Below are 16,792 nucleotides of genomic sequence, written 5' to 3'. Positions count from 1 at the left end.
TCAATTAATTTTAAGGTAAATTTTACTTAGTTTATAAAAGAGATTATATGATATGGTTGTCTGCAATAGCAGACTGCTAGACTGCGTGAGTCAGTAAGCCACTAAGAATTTTGCACCCAACCTCCTCTTCACCAAATATTGAACTTTCTAGAAGTTCACAGAGGTAAGAACACAATGATCAGCCATCATTCACCAGATTTAACTTGTTTATAAAAAAAAAAAAAAAGTACACAACTTTTTTCATATGCTGTTAAACATGTTCATGGACTTCCCTAGAGGCAGGATGGGATCAAGGCAGAACATTTCCTGGAAATAAATGAGGAAAAAAAAAAAAAAAAAAAGGTGATCTAAATTTTAATTTGATGCAGAAGAACCTCATGAAGTCAGTCAGTTATGGACATTAATATTTGAGAATATACACAAATTATATTAGAGGACGTATAAAAGTGGAAATCAGGCTTGCAACTTGTGTAATATTTTTTTTCCATTCACAGAAACACATATTGTCTAGGACTCTGTCTGTTCTATTCTACTTATCCTTAAACCTTTTACTTTTTCTATCCCTTATTCCCAGTACTCTTTTTAAAAAAGTTGGCTTTGATCTTCTATGGGTGGGATGAGGACATTAAAAACAGGTGTTTTTTGATTCTTTGTGCATTGAAAAGCCAGCACACAGAAAATCACAAAAACCATTGTCATGTTATGTGTCTTTGTCTAAGCTGTATCTGAACTGTTTATTGGTGTAATAGGTTGTTTGTTTTTAAATAATAAGATAGAAAGCAATAAACTCTTCTTTTCCTTGGATGAAGTGGTTCTTTTCTGTAGAAATCAGAGATACTGTGCCAGTTCAAACTGGCAGGAAAAATCTGAACTAGGATCAGTAATTGCTGCTGAACAACATTTATTCTGTGGCTAAACAAGGTTTTTGGTTTTCAGTGTGTCAATCTGACACTTTCTGCAAGTCATACATTGACCTTTACTGTAAAACTTTAATAATTTATTTCCTTTATTAACTGTAAAGACGTCCAGCCTTTGTCCTCAGTTTGATTCAGTGTTTAAAAAAGGAAAGCAAACAAAAAGAGTGTTGATCTGCCAGTCAGAGCACATGAACTGACCCTTGGATGCTCTCTTGATCTTTATGAGCTGGCAAAATAACAAATCAGAGCTATGATACTACATAAACACTGGTAAATGCAAGACTTCTGAAATTATTTTTTATCTTCACCCCCTTCCTTCTCCTTTCATTCCTTATCCCATTCATGTAGTTTTGAATGATGCTGGTTTTGTGATTCCCATTACCATATTTTCTCTGACATATTTTTTATTGAAAGTAACATCCTAGATTGTGTAAATTTTCCTAAATATTCTATATTTCATTATAAACATACGAAAACTGTGTACATACAAATATTTTAAGATACACATATGTAAGAATAACAACTAAAAACAATTTAAGGGTTTTAAAATGTTTCAAGTTATTCAGAAATCTTATCTTGGAGATCCCAAAGAATTCATTCATCTTCCCTCCTCCCCAGACATAAATGAGAAATGGTGATGGGAGGAGAAAAATCTGAAACTATTGTTGCCATGCAGAGACACCTCTTAATTAACAATAAAGTATTTACTGGGTTGGATGTTTCATTTTTCAGGGATTCTAGGTTAGTATCTTCAAAGGAAAAACCTGCATGAAAACCCCATTGTTCTGCCTAGGTTCTTTCCTACTTACGCTCTATATTTGCCCACTCTGTACAGTAATTTTCACAGAAAAGAATATTTTGATCACAGAGGTTTCACTGTGAGTGAGAGATGCAGACATTACTTTCAAAGGGAGTTCACATATTATTTGAAAAGTCCCGAATTAAAAAAGACAAAGATCAGCTTTCTGGTGTTCTGTTACTACAGCTGCTGGCTAGAGGATTACAAAAGCAAACGGTCTGATTTTATCATGAGACCTGAATAGGAGGAAAAAAGTCCTAAATTATTTTACAAACTTGAATTATGATCAATCAGTTAAAATGGAAAGTTCTTTTAAAAAGTTCATATTGCTCTTTTTCACGTGTGTTCTCAGTACCCTTTAAACCAATTTTTGAAGGAGGCAGCCTCCAAGAAAGCTCAGTCCTAACACTGGACAAAGATGTGCACTGAGCTGTGCATGTGAACTCCTCTCTGCAGATCAAAACAAGTGTCAAAGAGCTGAGAAATTTTTGTGTTAATTTTGATTAACTTTTAAGAATAAATAATTAAACTATTCTCTATTATACATGCTCATTGTCCACATTTCAGTAGGTTGTGATCATAATTGAAACATAGAAAATATACTACATGGTATATAAGAGGTCCAATTGATAGTGTAATTGAAAGGTGTTTGATAAATGAATGCACTATCTTATGAATATTGTGTATTATGGGACTATTGGAGTAAATGCACTTGTAAAAAAAATAAATGTGAAAATAAACAAACTTAAGCTGACCTCAACTTGCGTTCTATACTATTCAGCCAAATAGTTGTACTGGCAGAAACCTTGCCATTATATAAACTTGGAATATTTGTGGATTCAATCAAGATTAAGACTCTGGCCAGAGTGCTTTTTGCTGGAATGTGAGAAGGTTCAATAGCTCTAGGAAAGGATTTGCAACAATGCTTAAAAGCACTTACTGATCTAGTATATAAATGAAAGTAGTAAAAATACTTAGAAAGTAGTAAAAGTACTGACATAATAGAGATGTGATACATAAATATTTGGAACACTGTGTTCGGGGACACTTGAGATTGCTGTGTGCTGACTTTTTAATAAAAGATGATATAACATGAGAGAATGCTGTTTCCAAACTGTGTATTAATGCAGCTGTTTAAGCTGATCGTCTCAATATTAAAACCAAGTAAGAAAGTGGGGAAAAAAGCCTGATAAAAGCTTATGGTTTGTTGTTGTTATAGCTGTTCCAATATGTTTGGAATGCAGCAAAACTGACTTTTAGAGGTAGATTTGGGGTGGTTGGGTTGGTTTTTTGGTTGTTATTTTTTTGTTTGTTTGTTTGTTTTGTTTCTTTTTGTTCTATTTTTCCATTACACAACAGAGGTCTGTGGTAGGCTTCCAGATATTGACATTCTAGAAAGGATAAATATGACCACTTTGGACAGAATGGTTGGCAGGTATTTGGGATATCCCAGATTATTCTCAGAGGAGAAAATATTCCTAGAGCCAGACATTTTTTCATGCATATTAGTGTATTAAGTAAGAGTGTAAAAAGTCCAGTTCCTTACACGCAAGAAGACTCAAACATCAAGAGATCAGTCCCAGTTTTTCAGCATTCCATGTCATTTGTTCCTGGCCCACACAGGGCTTCCTTCCAAACTTACTCCGTCCTCTTGCTTCTCCCTGTTTTTCTTAGTGCCCTAGATATTTTACCATTGCTTTCATTTATGCAGTGATCTCAGAACATGTAAATGGATGGATACAGTTAGTTCAGTAATCCTCTAGGAGAGTGAAGGCTAGGACTTCATTCTCATTCCAGTTAAGGGAAGTGGTATAATTCCCCCAAATTTAACAGTACTGAAGCAGTGCATAATTGCCTCCCTTAGCTTTTGCAAAAATTTTATACAAAACAATGGGAGTAAGAAAAATAGAATTAATTACCAGGTTTGATCCAAGTCAAAAAACAGGGTTCACCTATTATAAGTGGGAAAGAGATAGACTGGCCGCAATTAGCCATCCTATTGCAATTTACATCATCAGGAGACTGGTCCAAATAAAAGGGCATGTTGGAGTACTAGGAGCAGGAGGCAGAGAGAGGAGCTCATAAGGTTAATTTTGATCATAACTTTTTCTGCAGTATTGTATGGAAAATTATATTTGTCTGAGGCAAAATGGAAAAGCACGCTTGTCTGCTTCACAAAGGTAAAGACTATTTTCACGCAGGTAAAGATTATTAAGGAATGTTTCTTCAGGCCTACAAAGATTTACAAACGTAGTAAAAGGAACTTCCATGTGCTTTCCATTACTCTAATTCTTCATGTTTTAATTAAGTCAATAATGTCTCTCATAAATGATAGGTTAAGGATTTTGAGCTTGGTTTTGTAACTATTTAGCCATATGTATGCGTGATTAAAATGCAAATGCAATTGCACGCCTAATTTCTACATGTAGGCAATTACCTTAACGGATATACAGACAGGATAATTATATCTGCAAATGTGCATAATTCACTGTGTCTGTATATACAGTTATCTGATTTGTTCATGCAACTGTAATAATTGTGCATGCATACACTTCTATGTCTGTCATCTGAAAAATTTAGCCTTATGGTTTTTTTGTGACTTCCTTTAATTTTATTATCTAATTAAAACAAGCATTGTGTAAAACAATGAATATGTGATAAAAATATCCTACATTGTTAAATATCAATCCTTTCCATATGATTGTATTTTCCATACTCCAAGCATAATATTTGAGACCATTGTTAAAATGTTAGGTATAAACAATGGCAGGCTTTGCTTGTTCTTGAAACTGGACAGATCTCTATTGTCCTGGGCAGATGTTTGCTAAGGCACACCCACACAATATTTAGGTTTCTAAACATAATCTATGAAAACGATCTGGATTTCCTACACCTTGATGCTCTACTAAAGAAACTGCAAATACTATTTTTGCCAATGTCTTTCTTATTGATTTTAATTTCAGCTGAATTCAATTGTGAGGAATAAATCATAAATAATTTCCAGTTAATTTGTGGTGGTATGAAAAGTCAGGTGCAAGCACTTTGGGGTCACTTCATTTTTTTTTTTTTTCCTGTGTGCATCCTAAATAACTATCTGGTAGAACTTTTACTTTGGTAGACAAGAAGTTTGAAATCATATCCACAAGGCTCATATTTGCTTTGCATACTTGCAGAGCAGCCAAATGCATTCTCGGCATAACATCTTTAGGTAAAATTGCTAATTTTCTTTTCTAGATGCTCTTCTCCTTTTAGCTAAACCTGAGGTACCCCTTACACATTGCAAACTCATTCAAGTGTAAAGTGATTCAAGTGCATCAGTCTAAAACTTTATGTGTATTTAAAATTGTTCAGGAAGTGTGGCTAAAGGTTTACTAGATATTTTGCTAAATAGTTAATATCCATTGTTTTGCAGTCAAGCTGTAGATTACTTAGAAGAATTTCCAGGCTGTTATTCACATATGTACTATTCATTAATAATTTATTTATTCTATTTTCTTTTTTAAAAGAAAATTATCAATATTGGGTGTGAGAAAGGAGTTGATAGACAGGTGCTGATACATTTATTTTAAATTCTTACCACACTCTTTCTTTTGGTATTATTGGTAATATAATGCACTGGACACAAATAAAAATATTTTTTCTAGAAAATGGCTTTTTTTTTAAAAGCTTAAGAATATCTTTAACGTGTGAAAAAACTAAAGTGCATGGAAAAATAATATTAAAAATGGAGAATACAAAGCTGCATATGATTTTCTTGGTATGTTAACGTAAGGGAGGAAGTAATTGATAGTTCTTTGCAGAGCCTAATTCCATCTATCATGCAGAAGATAAAAATCTACTAGCAGGCAGAGGCTGATGAAAATATATTGGTGGGTTGTAACTATGCATTTTTGTTGGTAAATATTTTTCTGTTTGTTCATTCCACTGAACACTGGAAAGGCAGTACAGAAATTCCTTGCATTCCACATCCTGGATGAGGTCCATGAAGTATTTAACTCATATTAAAGCAACTATTGTTAAACCTTTCCTTTATTGTCCTATTTAGAGCCACAAATTAAGACCAGTAAGGAAGTTATCCAAAACATTTTTGAAATTATTAGCATTCCTTTATTGCATACAACCTTACATGCAGACAAAGAAATATGCATTGTATTATCACATCAATTGAGCACTTGAGGACCTCAGCAGATTGATGTTAAAGGAAAAATTATAAACTTGAAATTGCTTGTGCTTGCATATTTTAATGGCTAAAAAATCTTTAGCTACATCCACTTTAACTGCTGGTCAGTAGAAATTCCATTACAGTTTTCTTCAAGATCTGCATTCAGTTCACAAGTTTTAATTTGGTTGCCATTCAGTTCCCATCCTTGTTTTATGTATGTAAAGTTTTATGCCCGTTTTGCAAAGATAAGTATGTACATGAAGCCTTGACTAATTTCCTAGGTAAAGGTGCAAACTTGAAGGAAACAAACTCAGTGTCTGCAATCACATCTATAATGTTTTTTAAATAATTAAGAGATCTAATTTGTAGTGTCACCTCAACTATTTTGAAGTATCTCCAAGGCAGGCATGTGTTAGATATCAGTGTGTACATGCAACTGGGAATCTGAAAGACACTATAACTTTGCACACCCATGGAATTAAGGTGGGTCTACCTGAAAAACCAGTTCATGAATTATCAGTATTTACCTATACATCTACAAAAAAGCAAAGCAGAAAAAACCCAAACCTGAATGGACAGTTCAAATGGCTTTAATCCAAGCAAAAGCTGCTCTCCATTTGTATCTGCACACTTTTTGCTTTGCAAATAACTTTTCCTGTTTTAATCTTTGCCACTAACCCTCCAGAATTCAAAGATTAGCTGCTATTTGAGTAAGTATGCAATCTGTGCAGTCTGTTTTCAAGTATTTTAATATTCCAAATGTCCATAAAAATGACTGAAGTTACAAGATAAGAAATTGCTTGCTAGTTTTTCAAAGCAAAATGGAAAGCATAAAAGAAATGAAATAACATCCCTAGTTGTTCTTCAGCTCAAGACTTGTGCCTCTGTGAAAGATAAGTGTTCGGTAGAACAGAAATTGTTGAAAACTGTACAAGAATAAGGAGCTGTAATTCAAAGATGTGTGTTATGCAAGACATCTAATGGGGCCTTTTGGCCTTGAAAATATGAATCCATAAGTATAAATCTCTGAAACATAAAATGAAGTGTTCTCAAGGCTTTGTCAAAGCAAAATATTTTGTCATTTTTGCACAATGTCAGCTGCAGCATTTTACTAGAATATAACTCTCAGGGAATTACCACTTTGTTTGTGGAAAAAGTTCTCGTTTTAGCTGGTTAATGAAGCATTGTGTTTAGAAGCACTTCTTTTTCAGTAAGCTGCAAATCTCCTTTGCCTAAAGGGTTATAAAAACATTTATCCAGTGTGTGAATTCACGCTTCCAGGTATTTTTGAAATCTGTTTTCCTCATCACTATCTCGGAGAAAAAGAGGGAGGGAAAGGAGGCCTTGGGGACATTGCAGACACTCTGTGGTATGCTTATTCAAAGTGTGAATGGACATTGGCATGTCCTGGCCATTCTCATGTATCTCATTTGCCTTTTTGACAGTATGAGGTGGGCAAGAATGACAGAAATCTTTTCTGTAAATGCACATTACCCAGACAGCCTGCAGTCCTACTGGAACAATGGAGAGGTGTAACTAGGTTTTGGAAAGAGCTCTGGCTTAGACTGTAGCTGAAACTAAGCCATACAATTAAAAAAAATAATAAAAAAAAGGATGTGGCTTGCTGGGACACAAGTATAAGAGCTATTCGTAAGTTCTAGAATGCAGATTTTACTGTAGTGCCTGTCCAAAATATCTCATACTTCATGCTAGCATTTGTATTTCTAAACATATGTTCTTCTGCTGAGCCCTCTTGACCAAGGTTTTTCCATGGCTGGTGGGTTCTGCAGTAGGAGGTGTCAGTGAACTTCCTATCTGAAATCTTGTGTTTCTCACTGCAGTGACAGAATTTCATCTGGATTGGTGGGTGGCATCAAACTTTGCAGTCTGAGTCAAGCAGGGCCACCTCCACCAGCTCCTCAGACAGCTGCCAAGGAGAAGGAGGCTGGTCATCCTGCCTGAGGAAAGGCTTGGACACATAGTTTCAGAGACAGCAGTCAGATGGAAAGCCCAGTCTTGTATGTACGCAAAAGTCCAGGAGAAGGGCAAAATTTCATTGTTCATACTTTCTAGTATTTTTTTTTTTCTGATCAGCTTAGTCCTCTGCTCTGCTCTTAGGGCTGTCATGGTCCTGTTCCCAGCTTGTGTCCCACCCTGGTCTTCACGGCGTGTGTTGAACAGCCTCTGCGGGATGAATTCCAGGACTAGAGCCACAATCCCAAATCTAACCATAGCCATACCCAAGACTATGCATCATTTTATGGCCCAAACTCTTTCCAAGGCTAATTTGAGAACTGTTTAACTGGTATTTTAATGACAGTTGGTTTCTAGAGCACAAATATTAAAGGCCTTGACTTATAATAGAGCTGTTTTACCATACACATTTATGTATTTGTACCATTTATAGTATATAATTTTTAAATTATTGCATATAGCATATACACTATTTTCTGGAAATACTGACTTTTTAGGAAAATCTTACTCATTAGAAAAGATACTAATATTATGGGGACACAGAGTAGGGATAAATACCTGTGTGCCAAATCTGCCCTTCCCCACCCATGGCAAGAAGAGTCTTTTGTAGAAAACTACATAACGCAAATGTTTGAAACTATGGTTTTATTAAAGACAAAAGGAAGTTACAACTTCATGTTAAGAATAATATGCAGAGATCTTCTAAATCAGAGAAAATAATGAAAATACAAGCCTGAGAACAGACCAGTGCCTTTCTTTTGTCTACCAGCAACCTCTGATCCCCAGTATAGGAGGCTGCAGATGTTTCTCCTTAGTGAGAAATTGTTTAAGACCTGTACCTCGTTAAGAATAACACTGAAAACAACGTTAAGAATAACAGTTCAGTTACCACTGGACAATAGATTTTCTTGTGGTTAGGTGATGGCATGTAAAAGCCCCCAGGAGCTAAAAGCAGGCATTTTTACAATGTAAAGCAAAAAGGAGAGACTAGATTACATGTTTTACCTCAATATCACGGAGGAATTTCACCCAGCAGGGCATGCTCTGGGCTGACTCAGGGGTGTTGCCGAGCCATAGCTTGTTTTTTGGGTCAAACTTATTATCCAGAGACATGAGCAGTTACAGAATGCAACTTTTCCCTTGGTAGTTTCCTTCATTGACTTAGCACTGCCAAAGTTAAAAGAGCATTCATAATTTCTCATTTGAATTTGTATGATTTCCGCTTTTTGTTCTTCAGTATATTTCTCCACAAGAACATTTTGTACAATACATTTGAATCACCTTTCAGTCTGCTTTTTTATAAAGTAAACAGACAGATTTGTTGCAATCTCTCACAGTGAGGCATGTCCTTCTACCTTTAAATATCTTTATGGCTTGTTTTCTGGATGATTTGTCAATGTCATTTTTTAAAAATAGCAATAAGAAAATGTCATGCCACGTTTCAGTACTAGCCTCAACTGACTACGCAGTCTTATAAATATGCCTTTTTCTACCATCACAGAAGAATGTCAGGCAAACCACTAAGAATGCATGTCAAATTGCTCATCCAGCACTGCCCAGCTGAATCTCAGCTTTCCAGGATATAGTCCTTCATTCTGTAAATATAGTCTGCCTCTTGCTAGATTTTTCACTTTGTATTTAGCAGTGTTCAAATGTATTCTGTGAGTTTACCAGGCAATACAGTAATGCTTTATATGATTGTCTTGGTCCACTAATTATCCGTGTTCTTTCTGAATGACTTGCAAAATACATTAGAATCAATACTGTGTTTAATTCTTGATCAATGACAGAAGTGCTGAATAACAGAGTACTGATCATCACTAAACTGGGATCCCATACTGAGATCTACCTACAAACAATTCATAATCTCTTCAATGTGCACCTTGCTGATACCATATAAAGCTTTTTTTTTAAAAAAAAAAATATTTATGCAGTAATAAAGTTAAACCCCAATGCTCCTGACAGCTTATGTTATGCAATTCAGAGACAGATGGAAATAAAAACTGAATGAAAAAGATCTTTGTCAGGCACTTTGCCTCAAAATGAACAGCTGAAAAATCATGTTGATTTGATAAAACATACTTTCCAAATAACCATTCTGACTGACCTTAAGTAAATCCTTATCTTTCAGGTTGTTTTTTTTTAGTTGATTCCCACACCAGCTTCCGTTACTCCTTTAGAATATCATAAAATACCTTAAATTGGGATTATGTACCTTAAATATAGGATTAAACCTTGTTTACTTTCTGGAATGCATGGCACACTTTTTGATCTCTATCAGTCATAAAGAAATATGGGATAATTGACACTTTCAGTCATACACTGCTGACTTAAAATAGAAGTTTCTAAAAGAAACATGAGAGGGATAAAATAGGGTTTATAATAAATGTTTTATGTTCCTTGTAAGAAAAGCTCTTCTACGCATTTCAGTTAACTTTGTAAATTTTTTGTTGTTGTTTTGCAGATTATTAGCAAATGTTCACTGTAGACAGTGCAAATCCAATTCCCATTGGCTACAATGACCAAAAATATAGTACTGTGGGAGACAGAGAATCATTAGTGTGATACTATACTGCTTTCATATGGGAAAATACCATATACTGCTCTCCTCAAGCTGTAGCTTCACAATATGTCAGCTTCAGTGACAAGAACAGTTTAAAACATTCCCAGCTCCTTCATCTCCTCAGCTGTGCCAACACAAGCTCTCATGAGGTCGGGCTGTTGGCTGAAACAATGATAAAATGCAGGTCAAAATCACCACAAAGGAAAAAACCACCTTGTTTTCAAGCCAAGTAAGTTCAAAGATCATGGTAACAGTGCAGCCCCGCAAAGCATAGCATCAGCTCAGCTGTGCCTGGGGGTGCTGCGAGGGCACACACATGAGCAGCTGGGACGGGGGTGCGCGCTGGGAACCCCTTCCTCTGCCCACTTGGGTACTACAAAACCAGCAATATAGAAAGCTGTGTAACTTTTAGTGAAAGTCAGTTATCAGTCAGCAGCATGGCAAATGCCGGCCACGCACGTTTCAGAGCGGGATTTGCCTCAATTTCTGGGAGGGAAATTTGTGTTTCAATTACTATCAGAGCTGAGCTGCCATGCCTGGGTGCAAAATGTAGAGGTTTGCATTCAGCTGTGACGCAGCAAAGAAGCAGCACAAGTCTTTCCATCCATCTGTGTTATTTAAATCACTCAGGTCATATAAAGCATCTCAGGCAACATCCTCAGCCATTTTTCTAAGTTAGCATTGTCATGCAGTGTAAATTCTAAGTGTGGTGTGAATTTGGCAGCATTGAATAAATGTAGCTTAAAATGGATATATATAAAAAAGTCAAGGTCTGATTCTGTATCTTTCTAAATTTCTGTGTAGGTATAAAAGGAAAAGTCCTTAGTTTAACTGAAGTAGTTATTCGTGTTTGTCTATAAACTAGCCCAAAATACATAATTTGTATATAAGACAGTGTAAAGGTATCACAGCATGCATTTCTACCTATTTTCTGTCTATCTTTTGCTAGATTGTAAGAAGGTGGTATAGGTTTCAAAAGGTAAAACCCCAGGATCAGAATTAATGTTGGCTCCAACGTGTCCAAACTATCCATCCCTGTTTCAAAACATTCACATATATTTAAAGTATTTTCTAATTAAGCGGCTTTTCAAATCCTTTTTCAGATTTCAACAACGTAAAACCTTTGTCCAAAAGATGCTGTACGTATTCCACCTAAATCGAGTGCACATGTATGTGTGGCAAGATAGGTTTTTACTCCTTCCTGTCATCTAACCAAAGAGATGGATTCATCTAGCAGGTGTCTTAACCTAAGAGGCCACGTTGTAGCCATCAGTTTACCATACTCCAATTGCCTGTTGATTGCTTTTTTTTTTTTTCTTTTCAGTTGCTCAAAACAGTTCTGTGAATTAGCATAAATATACATTTCCTTTATTTTGCCAGGCTTCATCACATAATTCTCCAGAGTGATGTTAACTACAGTGTCAGAGCGATTTATTATAACTAGTCTTCTCCCCCTGTCTTGATTTTTATATATTACTATTATGGTGCCCTTTTCCATAATGAAATAGCTTTGTCCCACCTTATGTGAATTCAGCCACCTATCCTTCTTTCAATTATGCAGTAAATATTAAAAATAAAATTGGAGGTTTGAAACAATATTTAAACCATGCATACTGCATTTATTTATATACAAAATAGAGCCACTTCAGTGATAACTGGCAGTGACATGTGTAGGATGAGCAAACTTTAGCAACATAGTTTTTTCACTTTGTAACGTGTTTTGGTTTTTTTCTTCAGTTTAGGTAATTTAATGTCCATTTTCTTACTGTTGTTTGCCAACCTGTTTGCTTGTGTAAAACACTACAAATACTGTTTCAGCATATTGCTGTAGCAATTGTTTTGTTTTCATGCATATAATAGAAGTATGGTAAGATTATGAACTACCATATAAACCGTTTTGAAGGACGAGGGTCTGAGATGTAGGATCAGAAATAAGAAAGGATTTGTGCATTCTACACTTCTATGTTGTTTTATTACACTACCGGTCCTGATTTTAACCACCTTTATGCTTAATAAGAGCCTCATTAAAATGCTGCCCGTTAGAAGAAGCAGAAAGCAGGCTGAATTTCACGATGGGCCCTAATGACACATATAATGGTTTGGTTTCCATCCTTACCCCTCTTCAAATCTGGGACCTGTGGGTTCAAAAGTGCTGCATGCAAATGCTTGAATTCTTCTGCAGAAGTAGCTAGATAGGGTGGTTGCTGTTTAAAGGTCTGACTGACACTGTGATGACTTATCTATGTGACAACTCTGCTACACTGGAAGTCAGGGGGAATACTCAAGTGTGTAAAGACAAATTGCAAATTCTTGCTCCATCACAAAGTAGTTTAACATAAAGAAAGGACTGCACTGTCAAGTGGAAAACACAAAAACACTAAAATGCTAGCATCCTGGAAAGAGCATCAACCAGAAACTACTCACTCAGTGCAGCTGATCATTATTTCAATAATTTTACCAAGTGAAAGGAATCTCAGCCAACAGTGAGTATGGAAATCCTAAGTAGGAATTCTAAACTGTGTACTTATTTATAATGTGAAATATGTGGATAAATTTATTTTTGTGCTTTTGGGTATTTTCCAGTTAGATGCTTGTAGGAAGATTATTATACTCTTCCTAGTCAAAGTGAGGCATTGGGGCTATTTTTACTATAGATCTAGGCAAGGTCTACACCCACCTAGAGAAATGCAGTGCTGTGGGGTGTCACTGCACCTGAACTGAAGTCATGTGGGTATCAGTATATTTTGAGCCAATAGTATGGACAAAATCATAACAACACCTACTGTGAATTAAGGATGTGGAAACATTACACTTGCTCAAGAAGGATAAAACCAGTGGAGCTTAATCCAGCAGTTTGCTGGCCACCTCAGCATGAACTTTTGTCTTCATGTTGGTGCTGTGGAATTGGAGAAGGGATTTGAAGGTTTTGCCATTCATGCAGTGATAATCACTTTCTTGGACTTTAATGTAGAAGAGACCATTTAATGATCCAGCCATGCCGCCTGTACGAGACCATTGTATTTCCTCTGGATCTCCCTTCAAGAATAGTAGCTGTGGATTATCTAGCAAACGCCTTTTGGAATTGCAGGCAATCTTGATTTTTAAAATTCTAGTAGAGAAAAACGCACCACATCTACTGGTGAATTCTTCATATGAAATATTCACATTTTCTTTCTGTTGATTGAATCTTACTTAAACTCCCCTCACCTGGATCTTGTAATGCCCGTTACTGTTCAGTCCTCTGAACAGTGGCCTTCATTGAGGCTAGAGGCTTCAGCTGCACCTCCACACCAGGCTGTTATAACTCACATTTTTGTGTTTCTACTTTTTTTCTTTCAGTTGATCTGCCTCAAAATTTTATTTTTTGTGAAACTTTCCCTGCTTGAGTCATGGTCAGTGCTGCTCACTACACTGTGTGCTTCTGTTTTTCAAGTAGGTCCCAGCTATCACAATCAGTTTCGTATAGAAGTAAGAATATCCCTTGTAGAAATTTCAAGAATAGTCAATGCAGCAACGTTTCAGGTAGCAAATCCACTGCATCTCTCTGACAACAAATTTCTTTAAAATAATGTGTATATTTATTTTTTTCTTTTTTACACATACTTCACGTAATGATACAGACATGGTCATCTTGTTTTCTTATGTAAATGGGCAAGCGAAAGGAAGCGGTAAATCTGAGCCCATTTAACATTTTACCTATTTGAACGTGACCTGTAAGCATTGCTCATGGATTGTCAGTGACAAGTAATACCACTTCATGTTCTTCCCTCCTTTTGCCAACTGATCCCTTCTAAATAGCTGAAGCAGATGTTTCTAACTTTTTAATCACGCGAAGCTTCCCAGCAGAATCAAATGATATTACGTGAAGTTACAGCAGTGAGTGAGAAATCCTACTGTCTTTCCTGTTCTTTATATTGGTAGATAGGCAGCTAGAACAGTTTGGGGATTTTGTTTCTTTGCCTGGGTGTTCTTGCAGTTCCTTTCGATGAACCTAACATTCGGGTAGAATGGTAGGGTTAAGAAGCTGACTGTGCAGCAAAGTGGACACCTTACTGATGGCAAAGAGGGCACAGCAGCTAATGTGCTAATGCTGGAGTCACTCACCTTCCAGGGATGCTGAACGCATGCCAGAGCTGCTGGAGTTGTGAAATCTTCCTGAAGTTGTCACTGAAACTCAGTAACACAAGCCAGCAAACACTCAAGCACCTGTTTCAAGCAGTTCTTTTCCCTTGCAGACACACCTGAAGTCAGCCGTGGGAGAGACAGGTGAGTTTAATATACAGTATTTGGGTCAATGCATTGGAACGTGACAGCTGTGGGATTAGGAAATATGAAAAGCAAGACAAAAGGGATGAACAGCAGGATAGACGCCAGATTATCTCCAGGCATTTTGGTGATCATGTTCAGGACAAATTTCAGGAATCTTTCCTCAGCAGCTAAAGCAGAAGCCTTGAACGAATAGTTCTCAAAATACATTTCATAACAGTAAGGTATTGTACGGCAGGAGAACTTTCTGATTATAGGAACTGTGCTGAAAAATGCCTCACTGTGGACTGGACAAGGGTGGTTTAGGTGGTTTTATTGTCTTTCACTCACTAATGTGACATATCTATGTAAAACATTTACAGATTAAAATGTATTAAAAATCAGAAAACAGGAAACAGAAAACATTCTACAGTTCCTTTGAAACGTTTTCAGCTTGGGAAATAAATCTGAGTTAAAAAAAAACAACAAACTATTCTGACTAAAACTGTTGAGGCTTTGTCCTTTTACCTTTCAACTCTCCAACCTCACTTAGAGACCAGCATTTATATATTTTCAAGAAGGCAGCTTTTTATACCTGTTTCATGTAAAAATCAAATGACTTTCAAGATCATGTCATAACAAAGAGTTTTCAACTGTTACTGATCTCAGCTGTTTACCAAGTTATTGAAAGGGTTAAGTAGCATGTTATCAGTCATGCATATGAAATTTGAAGTGAGAGGAAGCAAGTGGATTTGAGGTTGTTCTCCTTCAGTTCATTCAAGGTTCACTGAACAGGAAAGTGAATTTTTATTATCACTTCCTGTGAAAAGAACAGTTGACAGGACTCATCAGGGAACTGCCAGAAACCTCAAGAGTTTTGAGTATGAAGCCCAGAGTCCACTGTAAAGTTTCCATGACAACACACTCATTAAAATAAAAGGAAATAGTGCCTGATATTTACAGCTTTCAGCATACAGTTGAAAGCCTTGCATCTCAGATTTCCAAAGTATTTACACCTGGGACCCAAGAATGCAGGCTGTCAAGAAATAAAGGGTAGTTGTAACATTTAGCTGTGAATGTGGAAAGGTTGTTCACAGGTTAGATTTAGCATCCTTAGATTTCTTGAATTGTAGTGAACGATTCTTCTGTCTCTTCCTTGGCGTGCTAAAGGGTGAAAGGGACTTAATACTAGGCTGGGAACAGTCTTAAGGGAGTCTTTTAGTGAGAGCGATTTTACTGAAGATAGAGATATTCTTCCAAGAAAAGGTAATTAGTTCTGAAAACAGTAAAATGAAATTAATTTAGTTACTACTATTTAAATCGCGAAAGATAAGTCATAACTGATACTTCCTGAGGCTTGGTAGCAGTCACCTATATTGTAGGAAAGAACCACAGTGATGAAGAGAGACAGTAATAGCAGAGGTGGTTTGCTTGAGTCTCCTTCAGCTCTTTCCTTTAGTATCCCCCACTCTTTAAACTGCCCTTTTTCACTCTCTCCCTTTGCAATTATGTTGGTTCCCTCCATGTGTTTTCTACACTGAGTTGTTTTATTTTTACACAGGAGGTAAGAAGGCTTGAAAATGGAATAAAATAACTCAGTGGAAGAGAACAGGGATGCCAGGGTAAGGTTGATAACAGAACTTGAATGTTTTGTTTGACCTGGGCCAAGAACAGCTCTTGTTGGCCCTGATTTTTTCATTTCTGCAGCCATACAAGAGCTCAGGCTATATAATTACTGTGATTTATTTTGACCCTAAAATGGATGAACCTCAAACTGTTCAGTGAACAAAGCTTCAGGTCACTGTGCTGCACGCCAGGGTAGCTGGGTACATTGCTCTTCATAGGTATCATCACAGTCAAAGAAAAACAAAACACCTTGCAAAAATGCACAAGCACATGTAAACGTACTTCAGATTGCATCATTGCCCCGTATATTCATTGGATATTGTACTGAGTCTTCACCTTCCCTGATTTTTCATGTATCTTTGGGCAGGCTGCTCACCCAAATGGGTATCAAATCGCACTGCGTGGATAATGCCTTAGATGGACAAAAGCATCAGTGAGGCATGTGTGTCAGCTGCCCGGGAGGATGTGTTTATTATGTCAGAAATAGCCTGTTTATAGGTACTGAT

The sequence above is a fragment of the Falco rusticolus genome, chromosome 5 (assembly GCF_015220075.1).
Source record: "Falco rusticolus isolate bFalRus1 chromosome 5, bFalRus1.pri, whole genome shotgun sequence".
Taxonomy (NCBI): domain Eukaryota; kingdom Metazoa; phylum Chordata; class Aves; order Falconiformes; family Falconidae; genus Falco; species Falco rusticolus.
The sequence above is the reverse complement of the archived record's forward strand: the minus strand, read 5'-3'. Positions refer to the sequence as shown.